Source organism: Hyalella azteca, unplaced genomic scaffold, assembly GCF_000764305.2.
Source record: "Hyalella azteca isolate HAZT.00-mixed unplaced genomic scaffold, Hazt_2.0.2 contig4670, whole genome shotgun sequence".
Lineage (NCBI taxonomy): Eukaryota > Metazoa > Arthropoda > Malacostraca > Amphipoda > Hyalellidae > Hyalella > Hyalella azteca.
In genome coordinates, this window is record NW_025934881.1 from 129,819 (window position 1) to 136,265 (window position 6,447).

General features: G+C 41.1%; 1 protein-coding gene across 1 annotated transcript in view; it reads right to left on the minus strand.

Annotated features, from left to right (window-relative positions):
* Positions 1–4,850, minus strand: part of LOC108677095 — a 39,093-nt gene extending 34,243 nt beyond the window's left edge. Inside the window, exon 1 of the mRNA XM_047880122.1 lies at positions 4,702–4,850. The gene's annotated coding sequence lies outside the window, so the exon portion shown is untranslated. The remainder of the gene's footprint in view (positions 1–4,701) is intronic.
* Positions 4,851–6,447: the final 1,597 nt, after the last annotated feature.

Consider the following 6,447-nt stretch of genomic DNA (forward strand, 5'->3'; position numbering starts at 1 on the left):
CAACTGAAGAGAGAAAGCATTACACTGCTTGTCGCCATCCCTCCAGAGACTCGTGGTGAAGCAGACGTTGAGTTCCTCAACATAGTAAGGCAAAAAGCATAAACACTCACGTTTACACGCCACCACGTTTACACGCCACCTCGTTTACACGCCACCACGTTTACACGCCACCTCGTTTACCCGCCACCACGTTTACCCGCCACCACGTTTACACGCCACCTCGTTTACCCGCCACCTCGTTTACACGCCACCACGTTNGCTGTTGTCGCAGTACTGCTGTTGTCGCAGTCCTGCTGTTGTCGCAGTCCTGCTGTTGTCGCAGTACCGTACTGCTGTTGTCGCAGTACTGCTGTTGTCGCAGTCCTGCTGTTGTCGCAGTCCTGCTGTTGTCGCAGTACCGTACTGCTGTTGTCGCAGTACTGCTGTTGTCGCAGTCCTGCTGTTGTCGCAGTCCTGCTGTTGTCGCAGTACCGTACTGCTGTTGTCGCAGTACTGCTGTTGTCGCAGTCCTGCTGTTGTCGCAGTCCTGCTGTTGTCGCAGTACCGTACTGCTGTTGTCGCAGTACTGCTGTTGTCGCAGTCCTGCTGTTGTCGCAGTCCTGCTGTTGTCGCAGTACCGTACTGCTGTTGTCGCAGTACTGCTGTTGTCGCAGTCCTGCTGTTGTCGCAGTCCTGCTGTTGTCGCAGTACCGTACTGCTGTTGTCGCAGTACTGCTGTTGTCGCAGTCCTGCTGTTGTCGCAGTCCTGCTGTTGTCGCAGTACCGTACTGCTGTTGTCGCAGTACTGCTGTTGTCGCAGTCCTGCTGTTGTCGCAGTCCTGCTGTTGTCGCAGTACCGTACTGCTGTTGTCGCAGTACTGCTGTTGTCGCAGTCCTGCTGTTGTCGCAGTCCTGCTGTTGTCGCAGTACCGTACTGCTGTTGTCGCAGTACTGCTGTTGTCGCAGTCCTGCTGTTGTCGCAGTCCTGCTGTTGTCGCAGTACCGTACTGCTGTTGTCGCAGTACTGCTGTTGTCGCAGTCCTGCTGTTGTCGCAGTCCTGCTGTTGTCGCAGTACCGTACTGCTGTTGTCGCAGTACTGCTGTTGTCGCAGTCCTGCTGTTGTCGCAGTCCTGCTGTTGTCGCAGTACCGTACTGCTGTTGTCGCAGTACTGCTGTTGTCGCAGTCCTGCTGTTGTCGCAGTCCTGCTGTTGTCGCAGTACCGTACTGCTGTTGTCGCAGTACTGCTGTTGTCGCAGTCCTGCTGTTGTCGCAAGCTGTTAGAGCAGCCACTCGTATCCCTTCACTGTTGTTTACCGTATTGCATAACAGTTGCCCACGTTGATGTCCAAGCGGGTTCGAAAGCAACGTTCCCTTCTCCAAGTCCCAAGGAAAAACTAAGAAATCCCCAAAAAATCACCAATTATCAATGAAAGAGAGAATAAAACGATGGCGGACATTTAGAAGCTTAAGTTACATGTTATTAGTGTAATATGGAAAGCCCTCATTTCGTTCGTTAACGTTGGGTGCACTTTTTTTCTCTAAACACTGTCGTTATGTTATCGTGATTTCCTGAATTTAGTTTAGTTCATGTCAATTAAAAATACTTGCTTGAGTACATCGTTTCATACTATGCGTTCTGTATCAGGTGAGGTGCAGCAAGAATCTCCGCAAACGCCGAAGACACTTAAAATTGTCCGTGCGCATCCATTGATTTTTCGCCGATATAAACAGTGGCTCCGAGTATATAGTTCAACAAACAATAGTTTCCAAGTTTAAATCTCATGCGCCAAATCATCATTGACGAATCTTTCTACCATCATCATTGTTTCTATCACGAGTCTCCGCATATTTTTATCGACGTCGTAAAGAATGAGGATCAATGATTGCCGAAGAATTACGTAATGTTATAATTAACTGCTATCTGAAATCGCTGGCAGAAATACGTATTGATTTTACAGGATTACCAAAGCCCATAATCTTATCATAATCATGACCATTCAAATCAATACTAGCTTAAACAGTCATGCTTTGTTGCAATATAAAGTGATAAGAAAAGCATTAAAAAACACATTTTTCAAGTCGAATATTAATATTTTTTAATAAAGCTATCATTCACTGAGCTCAATATGTTATACTCCGAGATCTCATCCGTAGCGTTAAGCTAGCGTGTTATTTTGAATTGATTTATAAATGAATGCAGGACTAAAGCGCCATGCAGGAGCTGTTACACTGCAGGCTATTTCTGGAGTGTAAACAGGCGAGCGTTTGGTCTCGCACGTCATCTCGGTCAGCCAGTTTTTCGTTACCGGAGTACTAAATTACAACGAGTATTAATGGAAGGATATTGAATTATAGCCGAGAACAGAGTTACATTTTAGTAAAAGAAGCAGAATATTGTAATGCTTGATAAAGCACGCATGCAGCTCTGCTGTTGTCGGATACAGTACGAAATAACACAGTCTTTTTTTGTGCTGCAATATTCTCAACCAATACAGATTAAGAGGTCGTACGTTGATCATTCGACCGCTTAATCAATTAGATCATGATTCTGTGCAGTCAAAATAGAATTAGCGATTCATTAACGATCATTTGAGGTATACACGAGGCATAAACACAACTCAGCTATAATAAGACTACAAGTCTTCACGTGGTAATATTCAGCGAATTTAATACCCAGGGTGAAGCAGGGGAAAATGTCAATATCTTCAGCCACCCAAAATTAATTAAGCCAACATTAAAAATGTTTCAAATTTTTTTCTGTTTTTGAATGAATTCTGCTGATTAATTATAATGGAATTTGGCAGCTACAATGAATGCGTCAGGTACAGCATAATAGCAATTAAATAATTTTGTAGTAGTGCGATGTACAGGTAATTTTGTATGCTCAGCACGCAGTTTATTTCAAGAAATTATTTTAAAATATTATCAACCGATATTATGATAAACATTTAAAAAACCGGACTTATTGCTTGCCCGAAATTCGCAAGATTTCACTCCGGATTCGAAAAATTTCACTCTGGTATCGCGAGACACATTCCAAATACATGTAATTCGACCACACTCAATGATTGTCAAGGTCATTTTTATTCATGTTCATAAATCACGAGGCTGATGAGGTTCCAATCGTGTCCGGACATGGAGACTCGTGTACAAAGCACGAGGAGCGGAAGGCAACAATGCGGACCAGAACAATGTAGTAAGTATACAACAAAGAACTTCCTACCATCCGGTACAAGCGTAGCAATAAATGCAGCCATACTACCTGCAAAACACATTACTCATTAATCAATTGAATCAAAATAAAAGCTCCAAGGTAGGATATGCAGCCAGTTAATTCAAACTACTCGCAAGTGAGTTTTCTAGACCAGGGTCTTGTATGAAACTAATGCTCGGAGCCGAGGGTTACGTGTGGTTGGAAACCTACATCGTATAATGAAATAAAATACACATTAGGAACTACGTATCTTTTACCCTGTCAATCCCAAAGACATTGATGTATAATGAAATAAAATACACATTAGGAACTATCTTTTACCCGGTCAATCCCATATACATTAATACTTTCAGTCTAACTTCAGACATGAGCTTAATCCTAACCACGGGCTGGACTGCTCGAAGAGATGATGAGTGGTCAGGCAGTCCACAAATGTATTGCATGCAGTGCTTTTACTTCGAGAAGAAGTATATCAGAGAAACGCCCTCTTGTAAATTTAAAGAAGTCAATGACCAATGAAAGAACCAACAAATGAAAGTATTACTTTTTGTGATTCTAAAGAAGTCATTGAGCAATGAAAGAATCAACAAATGGAATTATCACTTTTTACCGTTTTAAAGAAGTAAATGTGCAATGAAAAATTCAACAAATGAAAGTATTAATTTTTGTCGTTTTAAAGAAGTACATGTGCAATGAAAAAATCAACAAATGAAAGTATTACTTTTTGCCGTTAATGGTTGTTTTAGTTTCATTGAAACGAGTTGACTTCTTTCAGTAATAAATTATTTCTTCTTGCCATTTTAGAGTGAATTACACATCCAATGAAATATGGAGATGAATTTGAAACAAATATGAGAAATTAAACAAAAAAACATAATAAACGCTCTGATAACACAAAATCTGAACGTTACTATCACAGTCATACATTTAATAAACAAATATCAGGTATATTATACCGTATATACAGGCAAGGAGAACATCGTGTGAAAAGTCAACACGACCCTTTAACATCAGTAGATGGGTAGGTGAAATTCAGGAAGGGTAATATATATAACAAATACCGTAGGTACATACATCATGATACATGGTATTGAACCTATATATCTGGAACTAAACTTGTTTTTTATATATAGCCGATACTTATGGACTGATCAAGGTTACACGGCTGGATCAATCCTCAAATTCTTAATATATGAACCACAATTACTAGACTTCCACCCCGCGCCATTAGTTATCAACTTATCACTACTATTTACCTAGGTAGCAGTTAGCATTAGTATTACCCAGCTGAGCTGAGTGACTCTGTGACAGTGAGCTCACCATCTTTTTTTTTTTCAATCAATCAACAATACACATTAACATAAGGCGTGAATTGAGGACCAAATGAAATCCAAGATGATGGGGTACAAATCATCAACTAGCCAAAAGGATTCCAGGAAAAGAAATAGCTGGTCGCCCAGGCAATGAGTAGCTGGTAAGGTATGTGAGGCAAAGACCTTGACATACCTGGCATTGAATGCATACTCATCCGAACGAAAACTGCATTGAAGACTTGAATTATATGTAATAACACTAAGTGATAGATTAGCACTGGGTCACTTGAATGCTATCTGCTTAAAAAATCAATCTGTTCCGTTGCGGAATACAGCGCTACAATTGTTCACAACACGTGCGCCGAACGGGTGCCTCCTTCTTCTCCGAGCAGCGTGGCTCACACACCTCTCACCAACACTTCTACGATAACACTGAATGAGTCAGAAATCAGAATGACTAACTGGTGCCAGAAATTGAGATTTCTGCTGGTTACCTAGAACTGGGAAGTTACGGTCATCGACTTCTCAGTCATTTTAATGCACTGTGAACGATAGAATGATGTGCAAACTTATAATTAGTGGCTTTCATTGTTTATACTTTAGATAAATTATATAAGCTCAAATTAGTTTCAACTACTGTAGTCCCCCCGGGCGGTCCCGGACGGTGTGTCGCTTCAAGACAAAGCTATGCTGACCAATTTTTACGCTCTGCAGAGAAACTTTCGCTTATGCTTTAGAGTTTAGACGAAGAATCATTATACATCAAAACAATCAGAGCGGCTCAGCGGCATAGTTTCAAGTTCGTTTATGATCTACTACTGATCTGAGAACACAATCTTCGCACAAGAATGTAAATATCAAAACTAGATTACGGAAAACGAAAGACCTGAATGTCCCATTAACACACCAAATAACTCATTAATGACCTTAATGTGTGCTAATTTAGAGAATTTGTATAGAAAACTTCAAAGGTCCCGAAGCTTATTTCTGCATTCATGTAATAGCAATTGCTGTGTAAATGTGTTGAAATATCAAGGCCCAACTACATTTGTAAAACCGGACCAGTCTACTCAATGTGTATCATTAATTTTTACTACCAATGCCATCTTCATTACGTTTTGTAATCAATATGTTCAGTATTCAAACACATAAACACAAATCCCTATCTCCTGGAACGAATGCAGGCAGTGATTTCCCGTGCAGTCTTGCTGGCTGCCGTGAGAAGTTGACCCAAAATTGGCAGCTTGTCCCGCAGAGCGAGCCTAACCGCACGGCAGGAGCGTCTAGCCGCAGCGCGTTATTGAGGACACCTTCCCACTGCGTGACGCTGTCGCCGGTCAAATCAAAAGGAGCGAAGCCGTATTTAAAATAGAATTGACTAAAGCCAATAATTAGGCTCGTTTGGTACACGTCGTTTAAATGTATCGTGTGAGAGTTTTATCAGCATTTTAGATGCCACTGGTTTAGAGTCCAGCGCCATCTGCATCTCTGTCATGATGTCACGCGGGTAATGAGGTGACACCGAACTACGGCACACAGTGAGCTAGACAGGCGTCACTTTCAACAATTTGTCTAACTTAAAATTTAATCGGGTGCAAATTACTGAGCAGCATTTCGATTGGTAAAAGAGGAAACAATCCCTAATGCTTGGCGGGATTTTGAACGTGAACGAGATCTTCTCGGTATGCATATTATAGAGTTCTTTATGAGTCCTAAAAAATGGAGACAGGGAGGGAGAGATGAGTACGATTGTGCAGGGACGACCCTATTAACAATTTAGTCCACACTCAGAGTAGGAACAATGCAAATGGAGAAACACCTTCATTCTTAACACATGAAAAGGATTCATCAAAAAATAAATAAATATAAAAAATATATTTTTAAGAACCACGTTTTTCTGGTGGTTACAAAACTAAAAACAATGAAATAAAACAAATAA